The following is a 17,365-nucleotide window of genomic DNA, read 5'->3' as shown; positions in this document are numbered from 1 at the left end:
CCATGAAAAAAATCTAATACGAGGTGTCTTATAAAGCCTCAGGTAACAAAAAGATTTAAAAAGGAGAACTATAAAATGTTAGGGAGGAACATGATCCTAATTAGACATTTTCCCCATCCTAAGGCAACAATCTAAAACGGTTGAGACTCAGTGAATGAAAATCTCTAGGAAATATATAATTAAAAATAATTGGTAGCAGGGAAGGATTCTACAAATTTTAGAAATGTGGTTACTCTTCACTCCTTATGTGACTACAGTTTCTTCACAACCACCTACCATCTATCAGTATCAGACATGTTTTATATTTATTCTAGGCAAACGTAACATTAAAAATAATGTAAAATCCTAGAGAGACAAGTATATGAACCAGCTATACAGAATGCCAGTGATAAAGCAGATGGCTACACTTTATTATCTTCAGGAGCAGAACTTTCTTTCTAACGGCCTCTAAATATTTCACTCATTTAACCAAGAGATTCTCATTCAACCTTGATTTTCCCTGCATAGGCTTATTTTTCTAAAAGGATGCTTAAGTAATGAAGAGTCACCTCACATAGGAATACCAGTCGTTGAGCTGTTTCAGGACTAGTAACTGAGCTGCTAATGACATCAGCTAAAGCACAGTCTTTCTATCCTTCCACTCTGCCAGTCCCAGTACATTGTAGCTGTGGCTACAAGTCTTGTTTTCTCAGTCAAAACATGGCTGCAACACCCCTACACAATATATTCTCTTACAATTACCCAAAGCCAGAAAAGAGCAGATCACTACTTTCTACCTTGTTTTTTTAAGTAAAATGCTACAGAATCAACCCAAAAATCCAATGGTCAGACATATTTTTCTTCATGTATCATTCATCAAAATTCTGCCACAAAGTTATTCAAATTATCACTGGCAGTGTGATTTCAATTGCTGTGGTTAGCTTAGACTAATCAAGATTTACTCCACTGGGCTGAAGAAGGGTCCTAGCCTCTCTAGAAGCAGCTGACCTTCTGAAACCAACAGTTTAAGTCAGGATTGTGAGCAAGGAAACAAGAGGAGAGGCTGCTGCCGCTTCTTGGTAGACACAAGAAGCACCACCGTCATCTCTTCTCACAGGCAAAATGGTGCTCATCACTTCTCAGTGCAGAAGACCAGTTTTGTTTCTACATGCTTGCATTAGAAAAATAATTCTGTTAGTTATCTGCATAAATACACTACTGTACTGACACCTTTAATAATCCATTTTCTTTTCTTTTTCTTTGTTTTTTTTTTTTTCCTTTTCTTTTTTTTTTAATACTACAGTCCCATGTTCTGGAACCTAGACACCCATTCCGGTGTGGCTAATGTGATAAGTACTAATAGAAATGGGAAAAGTAATCGTAATAATAATTAATTGAGTCATCAAATTGAGTCATCAAATAATATTACAGAGTGATAAATACATAGAAAGAACTGTGCTGAGTCCTTCATATTTATTCTTTTCTTTTTTTTTTTTAAGATTTTTTTTATTTGAGAGAGAGAGAATGAGAGAGAGTGCACATGAGAGGGTTTAGGTCAGAGGGAGAAGCAGACCCCAAGCTGAGCAGGGAACACAATGTGGGACTTGATCTCTGGACTCCAGGATCATGACCTGAGTTGAAGGCAGTTGCTCAACCAACTGAGCCACCCAGGTGCCCAAGATAACACTATAATGTATGGAAGATTTTACAGAAGATGGTATGACTGAGGCTTAGTCACATTATCAAGTCTGTCACTCCAGGCCATACAATTTCTTATCTTCAACGACTCTGTCTTGGTCAGTGTTGAAGCTTCATGTGGAAGACCCTGGAGTCTCTTTTTGCTAGCACCCATTGCCTATACACAAACACACACATGCAGATACACACACACACACACACACACACACACTCAGATAGGAATAAACTTTTGGAGGGGATAGATATGCTAATTATCTTGATTGGGTGATGGTTTCATGGATAGATGCATTATCTCCAAACTCATTGAATTAGATGTGTATTGAATACATTGCGTTTTTTTAAATTTCAACTAAACTTTGATAAAGCTGTGTTTTGAAAAGGTACAGTAACCAAGACAAGATGTTATTGATAAAGGAAACAACAAATGCATCAATAGAGTCCAAAAATAGATCCACAAAAATAAGACAGATCTTGGGGCACCTGGGTGGCTCAGTGGGTTAAGCCACTGACTCATGTACTTGCTCACTCTCTCTTTTTCTCTCTCAAATAAAAAAAAAAATTAAAAAAAATTTAAAGACACATTTATTCAGCATCATGATCAGACTATTACCTTTAGCAATCAACAGCATGGGTGCCAAAAAAAAAAAAATCTACATTAAAATCCTTTGTTGGAATGCTTTACACTTTCCGCAAAACAGAAACTAAAATAACCCATTATACAATTAGTCACAAATACAGTCCTTGAGTTTTTTGCCCATGCACATGAGTATTGTCTAAAGCATGTCTTCTTTGTAGCAGCTAGGCCCCACCACTGTGCTTGTCTGAGTGCACAAATCTGTTGTAACCTGTAGCTTCCCTTTCACGTCTCTGGCTCTCCTCTCCTGCTAAGCTTTGTTCCTGGCAGTAATTAAAACCTTCGGCCGCTGCTGTAGTTATTGCTGCTGCTGGAATTACCATAGCCACCTTGGTTTCATGGTTTGGCAAAGTATTGGCCTCCACGACCATAGGGGCCAGAGCTTCAGCCTCCAAAATTTCTTCCTTTCATGGGTCCAAAATTTGAGGACTGATTGTTTTAATTGCCAAAACCATTATAGTTTCCACCACCTCCAAAGTTGCTTCCATCATTACCAAACCTGTTCTAGCCATCCCCACTGCCACCATATCCACCACCACCTCGACTACCACCAAAGCCACCTCGACCACTGATGCTTCCTCCATGACCAAAGTTGTCATTCCCACCAAAACCACCTCCACGACCACCACAAAAGTTTCCAGAACCACTTCGACCTCTTTGGCTGGATGAAGCATGAGCCATCTCTTGTTTAAAGAGCACTTTCTTTACTTCACAGCTGTAGCCATTCACAGGATGGGATTTTTGAATGACATTCTTGTTGACAGAGTCCTGGTCATCAAATGTTACAAAAGCAAAACTCCTCTTTTTGCCACTGCCTCAGTCAGTCATGATCTCAGGTACTTCCATGTTCCCACACTGTTCGAAATAATCTCTTAGATGATGTTCGTCAGTGACTTCTTTAATGCCACCAACAAATCTTTCTCACAGTTAAGTGGGCACCAGGTCTTTGAGAATCTTCTCTTAACACAACCCTGTTTGGCTCCACAACTCTTCCATCCACCTGTGTGGCCTCGTGTTCATGGCTGCCTCCACCTCCTCCACGGGGACATATGTGACAAACCCAAAGTTTTTCTTGGTGTTTGGATCTCTTCTTACCACACAGTCCGTAAGTGCTCCGCATTGCTCAAAATGGCTCCTCTGACTCTCATCGGTTGTTTCAAAGCTCAGCCCTCTGATGAAGAGCTTCTGCCGCTGTTCAGGCTCTTTGGGAGGCTCTGATTTAGACATGATGGTAGTGGGAGGGGAGACTTTACCGATGCTTACTCAGTGGCATCCACGGGCAGAAAGCTCAAATAAATAAAATCTTAAAGGACAGATCACTTTTTGACAAAGGTAGATATACACAGTATTTTTAAGTGGAGAAAGAATATAATTCAGCAAACTGTATTGAAACATTTGGACATCCATATGCAAAAAAACTTTTAGAAAGGAACTTGACCTAAGTCTTCATCATTATCATTACACAAAAATTAACTCTAAACAGAGAATATATCTGAATGTAAAACGTGAAATTATAATTTTTTAGAAGAAAGCATAGGTAAAGATCTTTGTATTCTGGGCTTGGCAAAAAAGTATGTAGACACACTGAAAGCATAATCCATAAAGGGAAAATGATAAATTAGATTTAAAATATAAACACTTTGGGAGCACCTGGGTGGCTCAGTGGGTTAAGGCCTCTGCCTTCAGCTCAGGTCATGATTCCAGGGTCCTGGAATCGAGTCCCACATAGGGCTCTCTGCTCAGCAGGGAGCCTGCTTCCTCCTCCTCTCTCTCTCTCTCTCTCTGCCTGCCTTTCTGTCTACTTGTGATCTCTGTCAAATAAATAAATAAAATCTTTAAAATATAAACACTTTGTTTTGTTTTTGTTCTGTGAAAGACACTGTTAAAAGAATTAAAAGACTCACTACAGACTGAGAGAAAATATTTGGAAATTACATATCTGACAGTGGACTTGTACCCAAAATACATAAATAACTTTCAAAACTCAACAGGGAAAAACAAATCTATGAACAACAAAAACAAAAATTAAACAAATACTTCACCAAACAGTATATATGAAAAGCATGAGAACACCTGAAAGGATGTTTAACATCATTAACCACTATGGCTATGCAAATTAAAACCAGGATAATACACAACACCACACCGGTTAGAATGCCTGAACAAGAACACACGGGCGATAGGACGCACTCACGAGAACACAGATCTACTCTAACTCTCACACGTTGCTGATGGAAGTGCAAATGCTTACAACCTGGAAAATAATTTGTCAGTTCTTATGAAGTTAAAAATATAATTATTATATTAGCCAAAATTCCCACTCCTGAGTATTTGGCCCAAAGAAATAAAAATTATGTTCATACCAGCACTTATCTTTTATAGAGCTCTGTTCACAATTGTCCAAACTGGAAACAACTTGGACTTTTTTTTTTTTTTTTTTTGACTAGGCTTCATGCCCGGCATGGTACCCTCTGTGGGGCTTGAATTCATGACCCTAAGATCAAGACCTAAGCCGATCTTCCAACAGTTGGAAGCTCAACAGACTGCACCACTCAGGTGCCCCAACTTGGATGTGGTTCATTGGGTGAATGGATACATAAATTATGAAACAGCTATACCATGGATGACTAAACAAAAATGGAAAAGCCTTTTGGGATATAGAAGTTGGCTGCATCACTAAGATAATATTCTGTGGGAAAGAAGCCAGCTTCAAATGTTTATCTATGTATAATTCTATTAGTACCATACACTCAAAGAGACAAAACCATAATTATGGAGACTATATCTCTGGTTGGCTGGGCTTGGGGGAGGCTGGAGTGTGTGTAAAATTTAGGGAATGGATGGCATATTTATTACCCAACCAAAGCCTGGGTTTAAATAGACACATTCATATTATCATACATCATTCACTTAATCCTGCTAACATGGGCATAGCAGGAAAGTAGCAGACACACTGGAAAATATTGATACAGGAGTCTCATTAGGATAAAGATAGAGAAGTAAGGAACTGCTTTGTGGAATGTTCAATTAAAGGGCAGAAACTAGCACAAATTTTGGTGTTCTACATGGAAGAAGTCTTACATCCAAACAGCCTGCTCAACCTTTAGATGTTCACATCTTTGGTGATATATCATCATCCTGCTTATTTAGAGAAACTCAGAGTGCTTGCTATGTACATAAAGATAAAATTTTGTGAAAATCAACCAGCTTGGCCAAGTTAAATTTTTATGGCCTTAGATATTTGAAAATGAGCTTAAAATTTAAATAGTATACACAACATAGTGCTTGGAAAAGTAAACAAGAAAGTGTGAAACAGAAAGGGCCATGTCTTCGGTAAGAAAACATTCTAAGCATGTTTTACAAAATGACTTTAATTCACTTTCAAATTATCTTTGAGGTAATTTTCTAGAGAATATATCTATAAGTAAGCTGAATTCCATGCCTTTATCAGATAAGCTATCATATTCTGAAAAGAGATGTCTCAATCTTTTACTAAAATGGAAGATGGGTATTTGAATAACAATTTTAAAGAAATAATGTCACTATTATTGATTTGACCTATGTCATATCTTCAAGTTTGAAAAGAAGATCTTATTTTAGTGGCCACATTAACCATGTTAGGAAAATAGGAGAGATTTTAAATTGTTTAAATTGAAAAACGGAGAGCTTTTTGCAAATGAAGCCATGTTTGTTTCTTTTCCTAGAGAGACATAGTATTTGTGAGTAGAGTAGAAAAGCTGATACTTGAGACTTGTGGTATGGTGTTTAAAAAAATGCAGGTCTTCTGTGAAAATGTAAGCCTATGCAACACTGAAAAAGCAAAACAAAACAAAGTTGATGTAAGGGCAGGGGGTTTGTGAGAGTAAAACCACCCTGGGTTTAGGGAATCTATGTTATTAAGCAGTTTTGTTTCTCCCTCCTTCCTGGGAATATTTTATTATCTTTCCACTGCGTAAAAATAGAAGCATATTCTTAGAAGAACTGCACTGGCTTTGTTTCAAAAGTGAAAGATACATTTATATTTTAATGGTAATCACTGCTTTTTAGTAGTGTCAGATCCTTAAAATGAACGCACCCACGTAAAGAGATCCGGTCCCTGCATATATAATGCAAATGCTATATATACACATTCACTTAAATGTGACAACCTAGATGCCTTCACACTGATATTTTTAACACTTTAAGCCCACGTATGCACCTATTCTCCCAAAGATCTTCTCGTGAGATAACAGAAGGATGTGATGACATGATATTAAAAGTAGTGTTTATTGAGCACTTACTTTGTACCCATATTTTTTATCAGCCCTATATGCCTTTAATCCTTACAATAACATGCTTATTAGTTAATTATCATTATAGACTTGTTTTTGCAGAGAAGGGCATTAAGGCTCTGCGAAATCAACTCCTGGTGAACAAAGGAACAGAAAAGGCAACATTAAACCCCCGTTGTCTGTCCAGGTTCTGTCTATAGCTGGTTCTCGCACAGTGACAGCCAGGAAAACAGAGGTTCAGAGAGTCCAGACCATTCAGAAGAACTAGAGTTCCAGTTTCTGAAAGAACTGGAGTTCCACTTTCTCAGTAGAGATAAACCAATATTAAAGAGGAATGTGTCAAAATATAATTTATTACTAATTTTCTTTATTAGTCAGTAGTAGATATTTAGAAGTATTTTAAAAGAATAATGATTCAAAACTCCTGATAAGATCCGATGATTTGAACTGATTAAATTGGAAGCATTGCTACAAAGTCGATTGAAAGAGTAGAAGCATAATAAGTTGATAATGTTGATTTTATCAGTAGGTATTACCCTAAGGGAGAGTTTATAATACAATCTTTTGGTAAGTGTGTGTGAGATGTCTTAAACTACAGTTATGAAAAATAGGGGAATTGAGTACAGTATCTCATAAGTTTGATAATAACCTGGTAAGTCCGTAATAAACAAACTGATTATTTGCACTCAGGACAAGTCATAAGTTTTAACTCACACTTGCTCAAGGAATAGAAATTGTATCTTGTGTGGCAGTCACCTCTTTAGCTTAAAGGAGCAATCTCTGAACAATGGGTCACTGTTGAAGCCTTCACAGCATCTTGACTTGTCCCTAATTTTGACTTCTCGTTTAAGTCCTCATCAGGTAGCTTCACAACCATTAGATGCAAGTCTAGAGTCCCTCACGTTTGAGAAAACACAATGAATACAAAATAATTGGATAGACATTGGAAGTACTAGTACTAGGCATTAACATTCCTATTATATTTACTATAGTGTATTAAAAAAATACGGTATTTACATATTTTAGCTTATTTCATATATGTCCTTTAGACAACAACTTTAGTATGCATTTGGCCATATAGGACTTTTGAAGGACTCTGTTTGGGGGATCTAAAGATGTATCTACTATTAATTTCCTAAAATAATTCTTTTTTATCAACTCTGACTCACATTCACTGTTGGTCCACCTGACTTCCCATCCCACAACCCGCTTGATTTTGAGTACGCAGCCCTCTGCTAGGAATGGAGTGGAAGAACTGGTAAGCCAGCAGAGCTTCTGAAGTTAGAACACTCAGAAACTAGTTGGGAAGGAAGCCTTGTAAGAATAATTAAAATGCAATTTATCCAACGAATCTGTAGGTTCTTTTATTTTCCAGGCAGTCTTGAAGGTGTGAGACCCGTAGATGGAAAGTGAGTGATGGTTTCTCTGCTCTCATGGAACGAACATCTTAGAGGAAGAGACCATAAAGTAAAAGAATAGGTAAATTAAAGATAAAAATCACGTTAAGCAGTAATAAATGCAACAAGTAAATTAACAGAGTCATATAGTGCCTAGGAGATGGTTCCATTTCTGTTACTTAGAGTGGAAATACCCCTAACCAATACAGACCCCTGCATCCATTACTAAATTAATGTTGCATTATGAAGGTCACCTGAAAATACAAAAGTAATTGAGCACCATCACCTCTTCCCATAAGAATAGGCATTGTCAATGTTTGGTACTGGGATTCTGCTTATTTATTTATTTATTTATTGGAGGAGGTAGGGGAAGTGCAAAGGGAGAGAGAATCTTAAGCAGGCTCCATGCACAGCATGGAGTCCAATGCAGGGCTGGATCTCACCACCTTGAGATCATGACCTTAGCCAAAATCAAGACTTGAACACTTAACTGACTAGGCCACCCAAGCATCCTGGGATTTCTTTATTTAAGTGAAAAAAGGTTTCTTTATGTGATTATGAATACAAATGTGTGTGTGTGTGTGTGTGTGTGTGTGTATACATACTTCAGTGACTGCTTATTATTCCCTAATTCTCATTTTCCCATTCCATTTCATAATGGAATTCTGATTTTGAGCTGAGTATGCGGTACCCAAGAGGAAGATAATATTTACCAGTCTTCCTTTTAGTTAAGTGTGGATATGCATCTAAATTCTGGCCCAGGGGGTTTCAAGAATAATATCCTATAAGTCATAAAGTCATTCCACATGTAAATGCATGTGCATTTCTGTACTCTTTCTTTATTTTCCATTGGATAACATGCAGATGTAATGGCCGGATCCAGAGCAGCCATTCTGGGCCATGAGGTGAGTCTGCAAAAAGAGGATTGCACACAGCTGAATAAAATGAGAGGCTGAGTCATTGACACCATATAGTGCCATCCCAGCATTGGATCACCTAACCCTGAAATCCTTTGTAAGAGAGAAATAAGCTTCTATCCTTATATAAATTATTTCTGTTTTATTTTTGTTTTCTTTTTTTAAATTTTCTTTTTTTTTTAATTTTTGTTTTCTTTTATTTGCAGCTAATCCTAAACCAAATAATGCATTATTTTATCATCATTTCTTAAAGATAAAGGCTATGGCATACCTTTCTATTTATTTCATATACTGATGCTTTAATATATTGTATGTAAATGGTAAACATTAACTCTCTAAATTATATCATTATTAATTTCTATACAGATTCTTTTGGCCAAGGATTAATAAACCTTCAATAGAGTAGGCATTCTTCTAGACTCTACTGATAACAGATAGATATAACAAAAGAGGTAAGGGTGCCTGGGTTAAGCTGGGTTAAGACAGTTAAGCTTCTGTCTTCAGCTTGGGTCATAATCCCCGGGTTCTGGGATCCAGGCCCAAGTAGGGTTTCCTGATCAGTGGGGAGTCCCTTCTCCCTCTCCCTCTGCCAGCCCCTGCTCACACACACTCTCTCTCTCTCAAATAAATAAAATCTTAAAAAAAGAAGTAGCTTATGCTCTGTACAATGGTTTTTATTGGGTTCTTCCTATATTCCCTACACTTTGCCTACATTATCCTTAGAGAAAGAAAAACTCTGTAAGATATTACTCTCCCCATTTGTTTAATGAGAAAACTGGAGGCCTAAAATTCTAAGTAAATCAGCTAAGAATTTTAACTTATGTCTCTTTGAAATGGATATCGTATGCTATTAATTGCAAGTGTTCTTCTAAGAGGCAAGACATAAGAATAAATAACTCTTGTCTCTAGTCGAAAGGCTAGATTAGTATGTGCTACAAAAGGCACCAAGTGCTATGGGAATTCAAAAATGTCAAAGATCTACTCCCAAGAAACAACTATCGACTTCTAACCATTCTCTAATTAATTTTCCTCCTTGAACTAGTTCAACTGATATACACAAAGCACTTTTAGATATTTTGGTCTTTCTGTATAATCAATTCTTTTACAAAAATTTCTCTTTTTTGGCAGAATGCTTCCTATTCTTTAAAAAAGACATTTTTTTTTCAATTTAAAATTTTGTATTAATTATTTTTATTAACATATAATGTATTATTTGCCCCAGGGGTACAGGTCTGTGAATAGCCAGGCTTACACACTTCACAGCACTCACCATAGCACACACCCTCCCCAATGTCCATATCCCAGCCACCCTCCCCGGCCCCAGCAAGTCTCAGTTTGTTTTGTGAGATTAAGAGTCTCTTATGGTTTGTCTCCCTCCTGCTCCCATCTTGTTTCATTTTTAAAAAGACATTTTTCATGTTTAAAATGACTGATACGCATTTTCATTGGCCATGCTTCTAATGTATCAGAGGCTGGTATCTAGACATATGGATACAATCAATATACATGATACATCCCTTAGCCAATTGTCACTATACTGTTAAATCATATTGCTTCCTTCAAGTCTCTCTAAATTTCATTAAATCATGAAATTCTCTACATAATTAATAGTATTAGATTGAATGGTTTGTAGTCAAGCAATTTCCTCTTCTCATGCTAGAGAAAGAACATTTATCATTGTTCCTTAAGAGTGAGGCTGCTATTTGGGCAAGTGCGTGTCTTTCCTATTAGCAGTGTTGCGCAATACATTTATTTGACTGTAGAAAACAAGAAACAGCAGTTTTAATTTATATCATGCTTAACAGGCCTAAACCTACAAAAAAAAAAAAATACTAAATCGTTGACTCTTTTGGAGGCTCATTAACTCTTTCATGACAATAACTTAGGATAGGAAAGATCTCTTCAGATGTGTGCTGGCCCCAAAGTAGTTTCTATTATTCTGGACACTTTGGAAACATTTCAACATTTGAATTGTGTTTATTCTTCAGTTGTCTCACTTCTTTTACAAGAGATTCATGTTCTTTGACTTGACTAGTTTTGGAAAATCAATTTAAGTTTGCAGCCTGAACTACCAATTGAATGAGAATAGGCTTACTCATAGTAGGTATAGTAACTCTCTGATGATACTAAAATTAAAATTATTTACTTCGACATCCAGCATCAACGAAAACTATCTGTAAAGTCCATCTCAGCAGGAGAGGCAATGAGCTCTAAAACAAGAGAATTGGTGTAATGACCTTTTAAATTTACAAAGCTGTGGATTATTCAAGAACATGAATTCTACCCAGAAGCAAGCACTATTAACATTTTAATGCATGTTCTCACAATTCAATTTCAATGTGCTTTTATAGTGTTTACATTATATTAATTGTTTAAAACTACTAGCTCAATTCGTGGCCCCTGCAGAGTCAATAATGAAAACATCAATATTCCTTCTTGCCAAATGAGATCGGTAGAGGAAAACTGTCCATGTAATGCAGATACCAACTCTGCCACTCATAGAACTAGATTCGATGGGTATGAAACCTAACTGTAACTTTGAACATTCCAAAATTTCCTCAAATGACTATGAATTCCTGCAGAGCATTTCCATACGTCTTTCTGCTTCCATATGTCTGAATCCTGATGTTATCTCTATTTTGGAATCTCACTCTCCGTCCTCGAGGACTTACCACATTAGGTACCAAACAAATGTTTATAACCACGATGGAACTTCATCACCTACTAATATTATACATTTCCAAATTGCTTCACTTAATCTCCGCATCATATGTCACTAATCAATTAATAGCTAGATCTTACTGATCATGTGCAGTACATTCTGGGATTACCGGTAAGCGTGTTACTAAGATATTGAAGTAATCCTTTTATGTTTTAAGATTTGGGGGGTTACTATTTGGAGGCAATTCCCATCTGTAAAGACAAATTGAGAATGAGAAGCTACCAATGCAAACAACACAATCCCCCCAGCCCAGCTTGTGGTCTGGCTCTGTTCTCTACTCCCTAGTATATAACACTTTCACCAGGACTTGTTTATATCACCTTCAGGGTGATATCCTCAGTGTGGCAGCGCTTTCAGTCAGGGACAAAAGAATAACTTGAGATAGAAGTCTGGATTTGGATGCTGTTTAACAAGCTCACTATCCCTCTGACTGTTCCCCATCCTTCCACTTCTGAGTGACCCCGATGTACCTCTGCTTCCTACAACTTTATCCCTCCAATGCAAAGTTCTCCATTAATCTGTGGCCTCCTGCAGTGTCTTTGTGGCCATCACGGAAACTACCACTCAAATATCCTTCAAAAGAAGCAGCTGCCAGGAACATGGTTGACAGAAAAACACTGCCCTTTTGGACCACCCCCGAATTCCCATGAAAGCCACACATCCCCAGGCTGCTCCTAGACAATATGGAGGCATGGAGAAGGTACCACTGGCAGCTCATCTCTGCCCACCGGGGGCTCCTCAAATGTGCATCCTTAGTTCAGGTCATTCCCACGAGTCAACACTTCTCAGAACTGCCACGTGATCTGCAATTCTATGTACACAGCCCCTTCCTTTTCCTCTCCGTTGACAGTCGCAAGACCTACACTGCTGTCTGAAGACATTGCGTGTCCAAACCTGTGCAATCCATCTACACATGTCTTGGGACCTGCTTCTTACACACAACTGTGCATGTCTCCTCCAGCATGGCCAACTCTTAACTAATACTTTAACTTTTATCAATATAATAACAATATGTTCAAATGATTATTTCTTAATTCTATAGTTTGAAATTAATATTGCAATTTAAATTTTCCTTTGTTCTGAGTTTGCCAATCAGTTAAGAAACTTGGGATATATTTGATGAACAGAGAACAGCCTGATGAGGAGGAGATGGAGTTTACAGGGCTGCTCCCAGGCAGCTAACAGTTTTAGCAAACAGAAAGAGAATTTGGGCAGGTGAGTGAGGAACACAAAAGACTCTAGATTTAAAAGGCTCCTACTGGATGCAGTGGTAAAGTAATGCACAAACCAGAGAGGGCTAGGATGCAGGTGGTCAGACAGAGCACAGAAGGTGGAAACACAGGGAGAACAGGGTTGGGAGATGCTGACTATTAGAACTGGAAATGCTAGGCCTAGGGAGTTGTATTCTCTTCCTGTTCACAACTGAGGATGTGCCTGTCCATGAAATTCTATAAGAGCTAACTACCTGTGTCGGCACGACCCTGTTGCTTGTGACAAGAAAGCTTTACCTGGGAAAGATAAGACCAGATACCCATATACATAACTTTATTGTTTGCCTCAGGACATCCCTACCGATCCATTTGTTAAAGACTTGGCCAAACAGCTCTCTTACCAAGACCACCTTCAGGACCCTCCCTTGGCAGTTTCCACAATCCTAAATTATATATTATAAATTCTAATTAGTTCCCTGCCTGGATAGAAATGCCTTAAACTACTCTTTGTTCCCACCTGCAGCACTGCTAAAACTGTCAAGGTGGTATTCTCACTAATAGCAGTATGTTCTAAGACATTTAGCTTGGATATATTAGCAGATTTCCAAGTCGTGTCTTGGTGAGTTTAACAATTTAGTGGCTTCACTAATGTCTACTACAGATCCGTGGTTGCCAGGATCCAAGACTGGAAACTAGTAAAGGGTAGGTCCACCCAGGCCACTATAGCTTCTGTGGGGGAGCTCTCTGAGGGCAAAATAAGCCCGTCATCAGATCTGAGCTTCAATCTCTCTTCATCAGTCTATGAACTCCTAAATTTAGTTTGTCTCCAGGAAAATTAAGGCTCTTTGGGGAATCCTTTCATTATCATGAAAGCTTTATTCTCAGTGGAAATCTGTCTGTTCTTTGCTTTATTTATTTATTTATTTATAGCCAGGGAGGAGGGAGAGAAAGAACCTTAAGCAGTCTCCACGCCCAGCACAGAGCTTGAGGCAGGGCTCCATCACACGACCCTGAGATCACGACCCAAGCCTGCATCACGAGTCAGTCGCTGAACTGAGGGAGGCTCCCAGGTTCCCCGTTTGCACCTGTTGATGCTTATCAGGATTGGGAAACCTGTGAACGGATTTTCATTTAGAAGACGATGGGGACATAGGAACTGATCGTTCTGTGCCTTGATTTTGTCCCAGAAAGCTCAGAAAATTTCTCCTCCGACTGGCATCCTTTTCCCCAAATAGCACTTCAGGTCAATCATCAAATTTCATGCAAGCTTTTTTAGTATTGTTGTATTTTGTTCCAAGGAGTCTGGGAGAGCTCTCCTTGCTAACCTTCCTTGTTTGCTGGCAAACACAGACAGTAGACTGAGGACCTACCACACAAGGTGCGGAAGGAAAACTCCACTGACTTGCCACATTGGTGAGCTTTTCTGTCTGAACCATAGTTCATGCCTTCTCTGCCGAACCCTTGCTCCTCACATAAATTTATACTCTAACTCCAGTTCAGATGACAGTCTGCCACTTGGGGTCACTTTCTTTCTTTCTTTTTTTTTTTTTTTTTAAGATTTTATTTATTTATTTGACAGAGAGAGATCACAAGTAGGCAGAGAGGCAGGCAGAGAGAGAGAGGGGAGGAAGCAAGCTTCCCACTGAGCAGAGAGCCCAATGCAGGACTCGATCCCAGGATCCTGAGATCATGACCTGAGCCGAAAGCAGAGGCTTAACCCACTGAGCCACCCAGGCACACCGGGGTCACTTTCAATACAAACAACATTGCTTATTTCAGAGAATCCTTAGAATAGGAAGTAAAATTTCAAATACTATGTGGTCTGCAAAGTCAAAATCCTCTAAATCTAGATTCCCCCTTAAAATTAAATTCCCTTAAGAATCTGACAAGATCTTTAATGTAGATGATAAGCTTGGTCCCATGCAGAGCTGGGAAACATTGTCAAATACCTTATGAATTCTGTACAAAATAGACTAAAACCTACATCATAATTTAAAATAACTCTAGAGATACCCGGCTGGTGTATTCCGTTATCTAACTCTTGATTTCGGCTCAGGTCGTGCTCTCAGGGTTGTGAGACCGAGACCCACATAGGCTTCCCATTGGGCATGGAGACTGCTTGACATTCTCTCCCTCTCCTTCTATACACCCACCTTTCCCTCTCTCAAAAAAGATAGATAGATAAAATAAAGTAACTCTAGCCACGTCTATACTTCAGGGCTTACAAATCCATACCAGTTTGCTTATATATCAGTAAAAATCTCCAATGCAACAGACAAATTGGATGGAACAGGCAGAGCAGGAATTTCCATGAGAAGGTGATGATTCATTTTTGAGAGAAGAGAACTGCTGTCTTTTAAAGATTGTATTTGTTGCCTTGGGAATGCTGTTTACATTTTCTGGAAATCAGTTTGCTCATCTGTGAAATGTGTGCACCTCATTGTGGTGTGGTCAGCGTGAGATGCTGATGAACGCAAATTCCCTATGAGCAGCGCTCCAGGAGTAGCAAAAGCCTTGATGAATATTCACTACTCCTTCTACTACTCCCATTTCCTCTATGAAATCTTCATTAAAGATGGATCTTTTCATGATGATTTTAGGGAGCAGATTATTTTTGCTTAACTCCAAAGGAGGTGCATGTTTTCGTCTTTGTGGATGGAGGGTAAAAATAGTGACAACTTGCATTATTTCTTCCCACGCACAGCTGCCATATTTGCCTACTGGTAGTAGTTTTCTGATGATAACAGTCCCTGCTCAACACTTGCAAAAACTCTTTGTTGCCTACAGAATAAAGTTCATGCTACTGAGCCTGGAATTTAAGTTAACCCAGACCCTAGTTCAACCATCCTTCTTCTACAACATTTGACTCTGTGCATCATGTATCACCTGATAAGGAACTAGTCGCTTTGCTTTAGTGTCTGACTCACCTGTTTGTGTACCTGATAATTCAGTAGGTGTTATTGCCTATCTTCTTAAATTTAGAATCTCCACAAAACCTATCAGTGATTTAAATATAAAAGGCAGATAATCAATTTGTATTGGATCTTTAAGGACACCTACAAGCAAAGATGCAATATAATCAGAAGGATTAAATTAGAAGTAGATTGAATTGCTCAGAGCAGCCCTAAGTAAGGAGGTAGAATAGAACTTGAAAACTAAAAACAACCAGTGAAGAAACAACCAAGGAACTCTTTCCAAGCTAAATGTTCATGGATAATTTGTATATTTAATCATATCAAAATATAAAACATTCCCTTACCCACAGGTTAGCTAGAAGTTAAAAGGACAGTTAAGTCTTCTATATTATACCTCAGCATCTTCCTATAGAAAAACCATAAAAAGGCCAGGGTGAGAGTCAGAAAGAGTATATGCCAGGATTTATTCCATTTATTTTAGGCTGATTTCTTTCTATCTTTAGACTACATTGCATGTACATCAGGGTTAAGTAAACACATGAGTGGGACAATTGAGCAGAATAACTAAAATAAAAGCAAAAACTAAAGAGAATAGGATAGAATATTGTTATATGATCAGATTCTAGAAATGAAATCTGCTGGGCATATTGTTTCTTTAATAAGTCCTTGAAGCTTCCAGGGATTTATAAATAGTTTCTGTCTGTAAAGTTTGCATGGAATTTCCTATTCTTTTTAAACCAATACTTTCACCTTGAACCATGGAATGCAATTTCAGTAAGTGCTGAACTTCATTATTTTGAGATCACTGGAGAGCCTTTATGATTTCCTGGAACTGTCCCATCATGAAACCTCTTAGGATCTGCTGTTCTTAGAAAGTATACTTTTCACAAATACACACTTGATTTTTAAGGTCAATCACTGAACAAGCTACCCACCTACTTTTATACCTTCCATTTGCCGCTCCTGAAAAAAAATCTGTTTACTGCGTTAAAATCCACAGAAAGGGATACATTATGAGAGCACGCTTCACGCTAATCTACAGCCCCTGGAGTCTGCCTTGGTGAGAAAAAGCTGAAGACAGTGCAGTCTAGGTACTTCTAATTTCCCGGGTATGCCAATAATGCAGGTTAACCAAGCCTCCCTGAATAAAATACATCTGCCTAACAAGTCAAGTCTCAAAACTACCTAGGCATACGTGGCAAAGTGGACATTAAATCTGGAGCATTATTTCCAATTACAATTACAAAGCTTGATTCACATAAAGATTCACATTCGAAAATGTGGAGCAACTTCACAAAGTCTGATTAAGTTTCTTCCAAAGAAAGTGGCATCTCTGCGATCTGGTGATTTGTATTCCATTCTCCTAATGAACAAGAATCACACTGAGAGTCGATGTACCCCACTAAAACTGACACCCTCTTTTTATCAGCTTTCTGGTCTCCAACTTGTTTTTTGTTTGCTCTCCAATGTTTCTGATACCTTTAAAAACATGTATCTGACTGACTGATCATTTACACATGCTCTTGCTCTAGACAAAAGGCGTTTCAGTTACTCCATTCATTCATTAATCCATTCATTAGATATTGAATATTGAATGCCTACTACGTGCCAGATGCTAATA

At 38.2% G+C, this 17,365-nt stretch overlaps 1 pseudogene; it reads right to left on the bottom strand.

Annotated features, from left to right (window-relative positions):
- Window positions 1-2,584: 2,584 nt before the first annotated feature.
- On the bottom strand, window positions 2,585-3,538 carry LOC116876159 (annotated as a pseudogene).
- Between the last annotated feature and the right edge of the window lie 13,827 nt (window positions 3,539-17,365).

The sequence above is a fragment of the Lontra canadensis genome, unplaced genomic scaffold, assembly GCF_010015895.1.
Source record: "Lontra canadensis isolate GAN:19392208 unplaced genomic scaffold, GSC_riverotter_1.0 scaffold44, whole genome shotgun sequence".
Taxonomy (NCBI): Eukaryota; Metazoa; Chordata; class Mammalia; order Carnivora; family Mustelidae; genus Lontra; species Lontra canadensis.
This window is presented reverse-complemented; position numbering and strand designations above follow the sequence as displayed.